We start from the raw sequence: 15,578 nt of genomic DNA, 5'->3' as shown, positions 1-15,578 counted from the left end.
AAAAGTATTTCATGCCCCTTTACCCTACATATGACTAATTATATGATTATGACTATATTTACTAGTTGTTAATATTGCTAATTATATGGTCTTCATCTGTTCATACCCACTGAAAAACATACTCCCTCCGTCCGGAAATACTTGTCATAAAAATGGATGTATGTAGACGTATTTTAGTTCTACATACATCCAATTTTATCTATTTGTGCGACAAGTATTTTAGGGCGAGAGGGAGTACATGGTAAACTGCTAATTTGTGATGTACGTGCTACAACATTTGGAGAGTAACGACTTGTATGGATCTATGGGATCTGCAGAATTGCCTCTGAAATTCTCGATCATTTCATTCGTAGGAGACCACTTTAATCCAAGTGGTTGAACCACTTTGTTGCTACAAATAATTAAATAGTGGATGATCTCAGGAAACAGTTGTCAAGATACCATTTCAAAGAAGATAATCCCCAAAATGCTATTTCAATCATGTGTGATAGGCTCATTTTAACATTCCCACAAAGAGATTCATCAGTGTTCCTTTTGTAACTCTCATCATCCGTAGGTACAGGCCTAGATCGGGCGGCGGCGCGATGCGGTCTTCGTCGGCATGTCATCTGGCTTCAGGTCGGCGGCAGCGTCGAGGGCCTGGTGGACTGCTTGGCGGCACCCATGGCAGATCTGTTCTGGCCGGTGTAGCCAGTGGTGGTGGTCATCTTCTTCGTTGGCGGTGGCCGGCCAGAAGCTTGGTAATCGCATCTCGAGATCCATCATCTAGTCCCGGCTGCGAGTTGGGGAGACATGGTTGCCGGTGAAAACCAAGCCGACGGCAGGCGATGGCGGCGTTCTACGCCGTTACCTTGACGAAAGCATCGTCGTGTAACTACTGTCGACCCACTCGTGTTGCTCCGGGGGAAACCTTAGGATCTGGTGTTCCAGATCGGACGATGGCGGCACTGCAGTGTCGTTTCTCTCTTGTGAGCATCGTTTGTGGAGCAGCGCCGGAAGTCAGAGGCAGGAGGTGGAGCGGCTTCGTCTTGCACGGAGTTTCGGTGGAGATGTCAAGTCATGCCTGACCGACAGGTGCTATGCTTGGTCATGCCTAGTCGGCAGGTGCTATGCACGACAGATCCTCCAAGAACTTCAAGTTGTGTCGGCTGGTGATACTTGGCAGCATGGCGCTGAGGTGTATCAGTGCCGACCGTGACGTGTTCGGTTGTTTGCGCGCAGGAGCAGGTGCCGTTGGGTGCCGTGGTGGCGTTGACGCTAGCTGGACCGAGCAAGGTTGATGCATCAGTATAGTTCTGAAGATGGAGCGGTGGCAGTTGGCGGCGGCGGCCTCTGAGAGCACGCCAGACCAGTGTGTGCCCCAGACCCAGCAAGTGGCTAGGTTGGGGTCTCGGGTCTTAGATGTTAGGCTTGGCTGCGATGTCTGTTTGGTATTAGGCCCAGGCTATCTGCGCCCCTTCATCAACTGGATAGGTGTAGCGACAGTTTGTTGCTTAGATGACGGCTTTAGTCTTACTGTTGTATTGATTTTGTAAGGTCTTGTGAGAATAATTAATAAAGTGGTTGTATGCATCGCCTAGATGCAGAGGCCGGGGGTCATCCTCCTTTTCTAAAAAAAATCCGTAGGTACAGGATTTTTGCCATACCTAATTAATCCCAGTGGTCACTGTGCGCCTAAGAAGGAGCAAACTCTGGCCTCCGTGTACACCTTCCCTGGCCGACAGAAGTACCCCTACTCCGGCGCGCAGTGTGAGTCGTCGGAGCAGACGCAGAGCCCTTCGATGGCGCAACGCTTCCGGACGATGTTAGGGCTCCCACCATTGACGCCGAGCACCTGGTCGCTCCACTCGCTAGAGAACAACCCATCAGGGTCGTACTCCTCCTTCACCCTGAGGAACTCGCCGGCCTTCAGTTACTTGGCGATGGCGTCGTTGAAGGCGGAGTTGCGGTTCTTGCCCAAGTGCGGGAGGCCACCGTACTTGCGCAGCGCCATCTGCTCGATCTCGTCCGCCACGACGGCGTGCGCGCAGGGCTTGCCATCGGCGGAGCAGCTCCGGTAGTAGATGAGGTCGAAGTGGGCCGAGTCCTCTGCCTTGCCGAGGCAGGACGAGGAGGCCCTGATGTAGCGGATGAGCACGCCCACCCTGCCGTCGAGGCCGACGCAGAACACGCCCGGGTCAAGGTCCCGGAGCCGCTGACTGTCGGCGACGAATGCTGGCACCTTGGAGAGCGTGACGCTAAGAGCATCTCCAGCCGTTGGCCCCCACGGGGCTCAAAAAATCGCCGCCTGGGGGCGACCCGGCGAAAAAATCAGCTTGCGGTGATTGGTTCCCAGCCGCCGGCCCCAGGGTCACCCCAGAAGATTTTTTTAATTTTTTTTAACATACATTCGACTATAATTCGGCAAACGCGCATAAACTTCGGCGACTTAAACAGTTTTTACATAGCAAACTTAAAAAATAAAGGCATAGACTACAGGAAGAACGCGCTGAGCGCGACGAAGTCCTCGTCGTCATCGCCGCCATCGCTGTTGTCCTCATCGTCGTCCTTCTCCTCCTTGATGCGGCCGTCCCTACTGGACCCCTGCCCGGGGTCACCCTGGCGGACCGATGGTGGCGTGTCGTCGTCGTCGAGAACGACGACGCCTCCCTCGTCGCGGCCATGGTGCCGAGTGGAGTACTATTCTAGGGTGCGACACTGGCGCTCTAGCTCCGTCCGCGCCCACTTCAAGGCCACCTCATCAGAAAGGCCCGGCTCCGTCTTCATTGCGGCGAGCCTTGGCTCCATCTTCACCAAAGCAAGCCCGGGCTTCGTCTTCGGCCTAACGAAACGGGGAGGAGCCGAGGAGGAGGCGCTCCCGCCCTCGTTGATGATGATGCCAGCGCTACGTGTTCGCCGGCCGAGCGGCATCTCAACAGGCTCGGCCTTGACGTTGAGCAGCACAGGCGCGGAGGAGGAGTAGCGGGAGGAGGAGGAAGAAGAGGACGCCGTCCTACTCGGCATCCACTGGTCGCCGCCACTCTGGGCCGGGGCGGGAGGGTACGTCAAGGGCGGGTCATTGCCGCCCTCGAGGTGCCGGAGGACGGCGTGAAGCGAGCGGCCGTGGGCGCCCCACCACAGGCGGCGCCCCGTTAGTGGAGGTGAGCCGTTGCGCATGCCGGTGCTGGAAGTACGCCGCCCACACCTCGTGGTTGCCGGCGGCGTACTGCGGGAGGGCCCGCTGCTTGTCCATCAGCGACTCCCGCACGCGGTCGACCTCGTCGGCGAAGTAGTCGGGGCGCACGTCGACGTCGGGCATCGGGGGAATGAGGACGCCACTGGTGCTGAGCCTCCAACCCCCCGGGATGTTGGCCTCAAAAAGCAAGTATACCTCCCACTCGTGAAGCGAGCTGCGACCGAAGCCATTGGCCGCCGCCCCATCGCCGGGGAATCGCTCAGCCATTGTCGCGGCTGGGCACGAGGAGAGAGGCAGAGCTCGGCGGCTGCATGGGGGGAGAGAGGCAGAGCTCGGCGGGTATGGGCGGGTGTGGCCAGAGGCGAGGAAGAGGCATTGCTTTTATAGCCGGGCATCGTGTGTACGTGTGGCGGGAGGGGGACGTCACCGCGCCGCCCGTGAGGAATCAATGGAAGGCTGACCCGTGGCAGCCTTGGCATTGATTCCCCGCGGGAAACCGAGGCGTTGTGAGGACAACGAGGCGAGTGTCGCTAACTCGGCGGGCCCGCAGTGCGTTCGCACCAAAATCGCTCGCCCGGTGTCCCCGGGCTCCCCCAGCGCGCCGGGTTCGGCCTAGGTACGCCTGTGTCAATTTCAGGCCAAACCGGCGAAAACAGGCTCATGTGGGCATGACTGGGCCGATTTTTAGGCGCCGGCGCGGATCGTCTGGGGAGGGCCTATTGGGGACGCGGCTGGAGATGCTCTAAGGCGGAGTTGTAGTAGAAGGGGCCTTGGATGCACCGGTCCCACACAGAGCAGAGGCCGTCCTCTGGGTTGTAGATGCATGACCCGAACGTCTGGATACGGTGCTGGTACCCCACCACCGAGTACCCCGTGAAGGAAATATCGTTGTTAGTGTAGTCGTACCCCTGCTGCTCGGCGGGATTTTTTTGTTAAAAAGGACCATCTGTCAAAACACAATTAACAGAAAAGATCACCTCTGGATCACATTGACAAAATGGACCAGTTAGACCGTGGCTCCTGCCGCCACGGGCACAGGAGGCCGCGGCTGCCGCCATGGGCTCAGGCGGCAGCCGTCGTGCCACCGTTTTTTCGTCCGTGCAACGGAATGGAGCAGCTCATGTGAGACCTGCCACCACCACGCGAGGCGGCAGCTTGGCTAGTCCAGCTTGGTTCCACACCGATGCATGCATGCATGCAAAGAATGATGAGCGAACACACACAGTCACACGCTATAATACATGCGCATTCCCATCATTCATTTGATAAAATCTAGCAAACCTGCCGTTGGCAAAGTGTGCTGCCGCAGCATGGGGCGGTAGGCTCTACGTCTTCCGTTCTGTGTTCTCTACAGTGCTTGGTGTTGCGCTGTTCAAAATGCCGCCTGCGACCATGGAGGCAGCTCTTGCCGCCTACACCCGTGGCGGCAGCTCTTTCAGCCTGCACCCGTGGCGGCAGGTGCCATGTGTCGGTTGGCTCGCCTGCCGCCACGGTGCAGCTGGTCTTTTTTGTCATTGGGACTCAAAACTGGTCTTTTTTGTCAATCTGATTCGACGGGTGATTCTTTTGGACAAAAAATCGCTCGGTGGCTGCCACGTCGGTACGCACCGCCGCGCACCGGGCGGCGTCGATTCCATTCTCCTGCGTGTTAAATGTTCTAATCTGTACTGTATGATGTAAACCGTATACGTAGATATCTGGTGGTGTGAGTTGTATTCTGTTAGGCCTAACTACCCTTCAAGCCCATATAACACGTACGCGTCCCTGCAATCGCTACATATGCTTAACCTATTTCTCACATGGTATACAGAGCCCTTCTTCTTCACCGCATCTAGCCATGTCGAGCTCTTCCTCCGTCGCCATGGCCGCACCCTTCATCATTGCTCTCGGCCACACCATCACCGAGAAGCTCACGCACGAGAACTTTCTTGTGTGGAAGGCGCAAGTCCTGCCGCACATCAAGGCAGCAGGGATGATGGGCTACATCGATGGCTTCATCCGGGAGCCCCCCGCTGTGATCACCATGGAGAAATATGTCTCCGGCAAGAAGGAGGTCACCTCCGCGCTCAACCCCGAGTATGTCGTGTGGCTCACCCAGGATCAGCAGGTTCTCACTTTTTTGATCGCATATTTGTCTCGGGAGGTCCTAATGCAGGTCAGCACATGCACCACCGCGGCAACTCTCTGGACGGTGCTCCTACAGAGCTTCTCATCACAATCCAGGGCAAGGGTGATCCAGCTCCGCTCACAGCTCGAGCACACCTGCAAGGGCGATCTTTCGGCGGCGGCCTACTTCACCAAGATGAAGGGCATTGCCGAAAAACTTGCAACCGCCGACATGCCACTTGATGAGGACAATGTGGTCGAACACATCCTGCAAGGCCTTCTGCATGAGCCCGACTATAACGGGTTCGTCTTCGCCATCTCCACACGCACGGCAACTGAGCAGCCGATCGGCCTCAGCGAGCTTTTCTCGCTGCTACTTGTGGTAGAGGTCCGCATCGCCGCCCAGACCGCCTCCTACTCTGCAAACCTCGCAGCCACAGGTGGTGGTCGCGGCGGCGGCAACAGCCGCCCTGGTGGCAGCAACGGTGGCGGCCGTGGTGGCTCCCGCGACTTCAACAACAACAGCGCGGGTGGCCATCACTACTTCGACAACTCTAGCAGGGGCGGGTCTGGAGGTGCGCCGTGACAAGGTGGTGGTGACCGTGGTGCTCATGGTGACCGCGAGAAGTGTCAGGTCTGCAAGATGGAGGGGCATGGAGCTTGGCGCTGCAAGAAGCTCTATGATCGCAACTACAACAACAATGTCCGCAACCCCGCAGGCGGAGGTGGTGGCAGCGGAAACCGTTCAGCCAATGCTCTTCACTCCTATGGAGTGGACACAAATTGGTACCTCGACAGAGCAACCGATCACGTGAACGGGCAGTTGGAGAAACTTGCTGTTTGTGATCACTACACCAGCACGGAACAAATCCACACTGCAAGTGGTCAAGGTATGGACATTGCTCACATCGGTCATTCGGTTCTTACTACCCCTCATGGCTCTTTAAATCTAAATAATATAATCCATGCCCCCACAATCTGATCAAAATGTACTTTCTGTCTACAAGCTTATTAGAGATAATAATGCTTTCCTTGAAGTTTACCCTGAAATTTTCTTTGTTAAGGATCGAGCCACCCGTAGAACCGTTCTTCAAAGAAAGAGTAGAGCTCGCTTGTTTCTTGTATCTGGCCGCCATGATGCTCCTCCTCGACAAGCTCTCAGTGTGATCAAGCCATCTACCTCAAGATGGCACAAGCGCCTAGGGCATCCTGCTTTTTCGGTAGTCCAAAAAATTCTTCGAGATTTTAGTCTTCCAGTTCCAAATAAAAAGGACCATCTTCTTGTGTGTGATTCATGTCCGATGGCCAAGAGCCATCAACTCCCTTATTCTCGTTCTACTAGTGAATCGAAGGCTCCTTTAGAGCTAGTTTTTTCAGATGTTTGGGGTCCTGGACCCATTTCTGTTGACAGACAAAAGTATTATTGATGATTTTAGTAAGTTCAGTTGGATTTATTTGCTTAAAAATAAGTCTAATGTGTTTGAGAAGTTTCATCTTTTCCAACAACATGTTGAAGGTCTCTTTGATCGCAAAATCCTTGCCATGCAAACGGATTGGGGTGGTGAATACCAAAAACTCCATTCTTTTTTTGAGTGCATCGGCATCACTCGCCATGTTTCCTGCCCACATGCTCACCAACAGAACGGGTCCGCTGAACGAAAACATAGGCACATAGTGGAGGTTGTTCTCTCCCTTCTTGCTCATTCCTACATGCCTTTGAAATTTTGGGACGAGGCGTTGCTCATGGCTGTCTATCTCATCAATCGTGTTCCTGGTAGAGTTATTAATAATCAAACCCCACTTGAGCTTCCCTTTGGCACTAAACCAAATTACACCTTTCTTTGCATTTTTGGTTGTGCCATTTGGCCAATCTACGTCCTTTCAACAAGCACAAGCTCGAGTTTCGTTCGAAACAATGTGCTTTTCGGGGGTACAGTAGCCTTCATAAAGGTTACAAGTGTTTGGATGTTGTTACTAGACGTGTCTATATTTCCTGCGATGTGATTTTTGATGAGCAAGTTTTTCCATTTGCCAAGCTCCACCCCAACGCCGGCGCTCAACTTTGCAAAGCACTTGTTCTTCTACCCTCCCATCTCCTCCCATCGCCAAACTTTGTTCCCGGGGGTATAGTGGATCCTACTGATCACGTGTCAATGTCTCATAACTCTGTTGATCAAAACTCTGCTGAAAGTGTGCAGGAAAACAACAAAGAAACAGGAGAAAATTCCTATGATTTTATGTCAGGAACAGACACTGCAGCGAACACCACGGAGGATCCGGACGGCGAACCCGGAGTTGATCAGGGTGGGATTCCTTCGAGATCCGCTTAGTTAGGTGCTCCATGCGGGCCAGGCGAATCGCCTCTGCGATCTGCATCGGTGTCAGCCAGGCAGGCCGCACCTGCGGCAGGATCAGGTGGGCCAGACCCACATGGCCTCGGTCAATCCCTGTCTCACCCGCGGGCTGCACCCGTGGAGGGGCTAGGCGGGCTCTCTGCGCGCGGATTCAGTTGGTACCGCCCGACCAGCCGCTAGGGTCCAACCAGGACGCGCCAAGTGGTCGCTTCGGGGAGGCGACTGCCTCTGCGTCTGCTGATTCGCCACTGTCGTCTCAGGCGCCGCAACAGGAGTTCCCCAACGGATCTTCTGTGGATTCTGGATTCGTTGTGTCTTCTTCCTCAAACCGGCTTCAGCAACTTATTTCGTGCCTAGCTCCGCCTCCTCCTGAACGCTCCCATACTAGGTCATAGAGTGGTATTGTTCACCCTAAAATCTATAAAGATGGTTGTGTTCGTTGGGGTTCTTTTTGTGCCACAGGTGAACCGTAGAGTCTAGGAGAAGCACTTGGAGAACATCGGTGGAAGGAAGAGATGGATGAGGAATACAATTCTCTCATGAAAAACAAAATGTGGCGTTTGGTTCCACTAGGCAAGGGAAGGAATCTTATTTACTGCAAGTGGGTCTATAAGGTCAAGCGGAAATCTGATGGCACTATTGACAGGTACAAGGCACGTTTAGTTGCCAAAGGTTTTAAGCAAAGGTACGAGATTGATTATGAGGACACATTTAGTCCCGTAGTAAAGGCAGCTACTATTAGAATAATTCTTGCAGTTGTGGTCTCTAGAAACTGGTGCATTCGACAGCTAGATGTGAAGAACGCGTTCCTGCATGGTGTTCTAGAAGAGGAAGTGTTCACGAGGAAACCTCCAGGGTATGAAAATTCTAGATTGCCACGGCATGTCTGTAAGCTTGACAAAGCATTGTATGGACTAAAACAGGCGCCTAGGGCTTGGTATTCACACTTATCTTCAAAGTTACAATCCCTAGGGTTCTCTCCGTCTAAGGGAGACACCTCATTGTTCTTTTACAATCGGCATGGGATAACTATTTTTATCCTCATTTATGTTGACGATATTGTTGTTACAAGTTCCTCATCTCAAGCGGTTGAAGCTCTTCTCAAGGACTTGAGCAAGGAGTTTGCACTTAAGGATCTTGGTAGTCTTCATTTCTTCCTTGGAATTGAGGTAAAGCATGTACCACGTGGAATTTTGTTGTCACAAGAGAAATATGTACAAGAAATACTTCATAGGATGGGCATGAAGGGTTGTAAGCCATCACCTACACCCCTGTCTATCTCTGAAAAATTGTCTCTTCATGATGGAGAGGCACTTGGGGCAGAGTATGTCACTAGGTATAGAAGTATTGTAGTATCATTGCAATACTTGACTTTGACTAGGCCAGATATTTCATACTCAGTAAACAAAGTTTGTCAATTTTCACATGCTCCTCCTAGTGTACATTGGACAGCCGTAAAAAGGATACTTAGATATCTTCAAGGAACCAAAGGTCATGGTCTCAAACTCTAAAAGTCAGATTCAATGCTAGTAAGTGCTTTTTCATATGCAGACTGGGCAGGTTGTCCTGATGACAGGTGTTCGATAGGAGGCTTTCCAGTATTTCTTGGAAGTAACTTGATATCCTGGTGTGCTCGCAAGCAACCCACTATTTCTAGATCAAGCACAGAAGCTGAGTACAAGGCTCTAGCCAATGCTACTGCTGAAATTATTTGGGTTCAAAATTTGTTGACAGAACTGGGTGTTCATCATCCAAAGGCAGCATCACTTTGGTGTGATAACCTTGGTGCTACATATCTATCTGCTAATCCTATCTTTCATGCTAGGACAAAACAGACTGAAATTGACTATCATTTTGTTCATGAACGGGTGGCTGATAAATTGTTGAATATACGGTTTATACCTACCGGTGATCAAGTTGCAGATGGATTCACTAAGCCGCTCACTTTGAAACAGCTAAAGGCTTTTAGGCACAATCTCGACTTGGATAGTTGTGATTGAGGGGGAGTGTTAAACGTTGTAATCTGTACGGTATGATGTAAACCGTATACGTGATATCTGGTGGCGTGAGTTGTATTCTGTTAGGCCTTAGAGATAGATCCCATCTAGATAGCTTTTTTCTCAAATACGCATAGCATGCGTATCTTTCATTAATGGGGAAGAAAAGGGTACAAGAAATCCTCTGCTGGGGGTGTTACACACCCACTCCACTCGATAGTTACATATGTCTACGTTTCACTAGATTCCCACCTATGTAACCGCCCAAAGAAGCTTTCGAAGTCCGACTTCAGGAGGCCCGCCGTCCTCCAATCCTTGCCTTCATTGAGGACCCACGCTAGTAGCCTACCCAGTGATGGTGTGTCACCGTCAAGCACGATCCCATTGTGATGCTTCCATAGCTCCCACAAGGCAAGTATAATGATGGACCTCACATCCTTTTCCTTTGTGTCATGTATCCATTTGTTTAGAATCCATTCTGCTAGGGTGTCATTGATGGTTGGCGTCCATTGTGGCATCCCTAGTGGTGGCATACCTGCATCCAGAAGGTCCTTGCAAAGACGCATTGTAACATGATATGGTTCATTGTATCAGCATCTTGGCTGCATAATGGACATGTTTGTTGGTGCGGCAGTCCTCTTCCAGCACCAGTTGCGCACCACTAGCCAGGTGAAGAAACGACATTGTAGGGGGCTCGACACTTCCATGTTGCCTCCACGGTTGGGGCTATCTCTCTTCCCATGAACTTGGCGGCATATGCCGATCGGGCGGAGTATTGACAATCGTGCTCCCAAGCCCACTTGACAATGTCCGGTATCCCTTCTTGAAGTTGTACGCCATGTACTTGTTTCCATAGGCTTATGAACTCCATGAGTGTTGGTGCGTCGAGGTTCAGTCCGATGCTGGTTGCCCATGTCCCGTTCTGCACTGCATCCTTGACCAAGAGCTATTTGCGGATTCGGCTTGGTACCTTTCCATAAACTGTAGGTGTAAGCTCCTCCATCCGATATCCATCCATCGATCAATCTTCCCAGAAGAGGGTGCATGTGCTATCTCCTAGCACCGTTCTCATTGCCGCATTGCATAGCTGAGGGGATGCCTTTGGTATTGATATCGTAAACTCGCTCCAGGGCCTCGTGTCGTCAACGCGTGCCAGCCACGGCCAGCGGGCCTGCATTGCTACATTCATCCAGCCGATGTCCAAGATCCCGAGGCCTCCAGCCCATTTAGGTGTGCACACTGTGGGCCAAGCCACTGCGCAGTTACCTCTGTTCGCCTCTGCCTTGCCACACCAGAGAAAGTCGCGCAAGATTTTGTTGATTGCCGAAACAGTCTTCGTCGGGAGTTCTAGGGCTAGCATTGCATGCACTGGCATCGCCGAGAGGACAGACTGGATGACGATCAACCTGCCGCTCTTTAGTATGGTCGCGGCACGCCATGTGGGAAAGCAAGCAACAATATGATCCACTAGGCCTCAAAGTTGTGCGACCGATTGCTTGCGGATGGTCAGTGGTAGTCCGGGATATTTGATTGGGAAGCCACCCAGGGAGTAGCCTAGTACACTTGCCACCTTTGCCATTTGCTCTTGTGTGCATCTGATTGGTAAGGCTGTGCTCTTTGCTAGGTTAGCATGAAGGCCATAGGCTGTGGCAAACATGCCCAGTATCGATGTGCACGTGGTGAGATTCGTCTGGTGCAGTTTCAGGAAGATTATCACATCATCCATGAAGATTGACATGTGATTCTTGAGTCCAGTCGCCGCCAATGGTGTGAGGAGGCCGAGCTCAGATGCTCTATGAAATAGCCGTTGTAGTGGTTCCATGATTAAGATGAACAACATTGATGAGAGCGGGTTTCCTTGCCTTTGGCCACATTGGTTGTAGATTGGTTTTTCGGGTACCCCGTTGAGCATGATCCTTGTTGAGGACGTTATGAGTAGTCCACAGATCCATCCGATCCACCATGTGCCAAACCTCATGATGTGCAATACCTCTATTAGGAACGGCCATTGGACGGGGTCAAAGGCTTTGGATATGTCAAGTTTCAGAAGCACCATGGGGGTCTTTCAGAGCATGTAGGCGTCGTATCGTGCTTTGCACAAGCATGAAATTGTCATGCACGTATATCCCCTTTACAAAAGCGCTCTGGTGCTTCCCCACCAGGTATGGTAGGTCCCTGACGAGTCTTGTGGCAAGTAAATTGTCAAATAGCTTGACCACTCCGTACACTAAACTGACTGGTCGATAGTCCCATAGTTCTTCCGCGCCATCCATCTTCGGCAGCAAAGATACTAATGTTTTGTTAATGGCATGCATGCTGCACATGTCGCCGCGAAAGAACGCGTCCAGAGCCCGCATCAAATCTATATTGATGATGTGCCAGCAGTAGGCATATATCTGTTTGTGAATCCGTCCGGCCCCGGTGCCTTGTTCGGTGGCAGGGCTTTGACTACCTTCTCCACTTCATCCTCTGTAAACGGCAATTCCAGGTGCGATAGATCTCGCCTTAGCAATTCTAGTTCCTCCATCCGTAGTGATGTTTCCCTAGTGTAGGTCGATCCCAGTAGCCGGTCGTAAAAACCATCCACTTCAGCGACAATTTGATCATGGCCCGTTATCATCCACCCATCCTTCTTGATGGAGGTAATCATGTTTTGGCGTTGTTGGTGTCTTGCATGTCGGTGGAAGAACTCTGTGTTGGCGTCCCCTTCCTTCAAATGAAGCAGCTAGGATCGCTACCTTGCTATACTTCTTTCCAACGAGCACAAACCTAGAAGCTTCCTTTTTAGGGTCTTCCGGAGTTGAAGTTCCGCCGCTGTCAGTGCTCTACTATCCGAGCCTTGGTCTAGTCTGTATATGAGCTCCATGGCCATGAGTATTTGCATCTTTACATTGCCTATCCACCTAGTGCTCCATCCCTGTAGTATTTTGGCCATTGCCCGAAGCTTGTTTTCGAGGACGGCGAAGGGATTCCCAGTAGAGTCGATCGAGTGCCACGTCGTATGAACGGTCTCCATGACCCCCTCCACGCGCGGCCAGAATACCTCAAACCTGAAATGGTGCCCCATGTGCATGTCCGTGTGGAGATCTATGAGCATCGGGCAGTGATCCGAGATGGATGTGCCGAGTGCGGAGAGGAAACAAGATGGGTGAAGGTCGTCCCAACAGTTGGTGTTGAACATGTGGTCTATATTTTCCGTGGTGGCATTCTCTCGCTCATTCGACTATATATACTTCCGTCCGCAGGTACAACTCCTTTAGTTCCAACCTCTTCAAAGTAGACCGGAAGCGGCCTAACATCCTTGATACGTCTCCAACGTATCTATAATTTTTTATTGTTCCATGCTATTATATTATCCATCTTGGATGTTTTATATGCATTCATATGCTATTTTATATGATTTTTGGGACTAACCTATTAACCTAGAGCCCAGTGCCAGTTTCTGTTTTTTCCTTATTTTTGAGTTTTACAGAAAAGGAATACCAAATGCAGTCCAATTGACCTGCCAATTTACGGTGATTTTTTATGGACCAGAAGAAGCCCCCAAAGCAAAAGAGTTGGGCCAGGAGAGTCCCAAGTCATCCACGAGGGTGGGGGCGCGCCCTACCCCCCAGGGAGCGTGCCCTACCTCGTGGCTGGCTCGGAGACCCCCCCCGACATGAAACCGACGCCACAAATTCCTATAAATACAGAAACCCCCAACAACAAACCTAGATCGTGAGTTCCGCCACCGCAAGCCTCTCTAGCCACGAAAAACCAATCGGGACCCTGTTCCAGCACCCTGCCAAAGGGGGGAACCATCATCGGTGGCCATCTTCGTCATCCCGATGCTCTCCATGACAAGGAGGGAGTAGTTCACCCTCGGGGCTGAGGGCATGTACAGTAGATATGTGTTTGACCTCTCTCTCTCTCTCTCGTGTTCTTGATATGGCACGATCTTGATGTACCGCGAGCTTTGTTACTATAGTTGGATCTTATGATGTTTCTCCCCCTCTACCTTCTTGTAATGGATTGAGTTTTCCCTTTGAAGTTATCTTATCGGATTGAGTCTTTAAAGATTTGAGAACACTTGATGTATGTCTTGCATGTGCTTATATGTGGTGATAATGGGATATTCACGTGATCCACTTGATGTATGTTTTGGTGATCAACTTGCGGGTTTTGTGAGCTTGTGAACTTATGCATAGGGGTTGGCACACGTTTTCGTCTTGACTCTCCTGTAGAAACTTTGGGCCACTCTATGAAGTTCTTTGTGTTGGTTTGAATAGATGAATCTGAGATTGTGTGATGCATATCATATAATCAAACCCACGGATACTTGAGGTGACATTGGAATATCTAGGTGACATTAGGATTTAGGTTGATGTGTGTGTTAAGGTGTTATTTTACTACGAACTCTAGGGATATTTGTGACACTTATAGGAATAGCCCAATGGATTGATCAGAAAGAATAACTTTGAGGTGGTTTCGTAACCTACAATAATATCATCATTTGTTCTCCACTATTAGTGACTTTGGATTGACTCTTTGTTGCATGTTGAGGGATTGTTATATGATCTAATTATGTTATCATTGTTGAGAGAACTTGCACTGGTGAAAGTATGAACCCTAGGCCTTGTTTTGGAGCATTACGATGCCGTTTTCGCTCACTTTTGTTACTTGATACCTTGCTGTTTTTATAATTTCAGATTACAAAAACCTTTATCTACCATCCATATTGCACTTGTATCACCATCTCTTCGCCGAACTAGTGCACCTATACAATTTACCATTGTATTGGGTGTGTTGGGGACACAAGAGACTCTTTGTTATTCGGTTGCAGGGTTGTTTGAGAAAGACCATCTTCATGGTACGCCTCCCACAGATTGATAAACCTTAGGTCATCCACTTGAGAGAATTTGCTACTGTCCTACAAACCTCTGCACTTGGAGGCCCAACAACGTCTACAAGAAGAAGGTTGCGTAGTAGATGATACGTCTCCGTCGTATCTACTTTTCCAAACACTTTTGCCCTTGTTTTGGACTCTAACTTGTATGATTTGAATGGAACTAACCCGGACTGAGGATGTTTTCAGCAGAATTGCCATGGTGTTGTTTTATGTGCAGAAAATAAAAGTTCTCGGAATGACCTGAAACTCCACGGAACACCTTAGAAAAAACAATAAAAAATCCTCGCCAAAGATGAAGACTAGGGGGCCCACACCCTGTCCACGAGGGTGGGAGGTGCCCCCCTGGGCGCGTCCCCCTACCTTGTGGGCCCCCTGGTGGCCCTCCGACGCCAACTCCAACTCCATATATTGGCTTTCGGGGAGAAAAAAATCAGAGAGAAGAAATCATCGCGTTTTACAATACGGAGCCGCCGCCAAACCCTAATCTCTCTCGGGAGGGCTGATCTGGAGTCCGTTCGGGGCTCCGGAGAGGGGGATTCGTCGCCGTCGTCATCATTAACCATCCTCCATCACCAATTTCATGATGCTCACCGCCGTGCATGAGTAATTCCATCGTAGGCTTGTTGGACGGTGATGGGTTGGATGAGATTTATCATGTAATCGAATTAGTTTTGTTAGGGTTTGATCCCTAGTATCCATTATGTTCTGAGATTGATGTTGCTATGACTTTGCTATGCTTAATGCTTGTCACTAGGGCCCGAGTGCCATGAATTCAGATCTGGACCTATTATGTTTTCATGAATATATGTGTGTTCTTGATCCTATCTTGCAAGTCTATAGTCACCTACTATGTGTTATGATCCGGCAACCCCGAAGTGGCAATAATCGGGACCACTCCCAGTGATGACCATAGTTTGAGGAGTTCATGTATTCACTATGTGCTAATGCTTTGTTCTGGTTCTCTATTAAAAGGAGGCCTTAATATCCCTTAGTTTCCAATAGGACCCCTCTGCCACGGGCGGGTAGGACAAAAGATGTCATGCAAGTTCTTTTCCATA

General features: G+C 50.7%; 1 pseudogene; it reads right to left on the bottom strand.

Annotated features, from left to right (window-relative positions):
- Positions 1–1,663: 1,663 nt before the first annotated feature.
- LOC119350262 lies at positions 1,664–5,038 on the bottom strand (annotated as a pseudogene).
- Between the last annotated feature and the right edge of the window lie 10,540 nt (positions 5,039–15,578).

Source organism: Triticum dicoccoides, chromosome 1B (assembly GCF_002162155.2).
Source record: "Triticum dicoccoides isolate Atlit2015 ecotype Zavitan chromosome 1B, WEW_v2.0, whole genome shotgun sequence".
In the NCBI taxonomy this organism is placed as follows: domain Eukaryota; kingdom Viridiplantae; phylum Streptophyta; class Magnoliopsida; order Poales; family Poaceae; genus Triticum; species Triticum dicoccoides.
The sequence above is the reverse complement of the archived record's forward strand: the minus strand, read 5'-3'. Positions and strand labels throughout refer to the sequence as shown.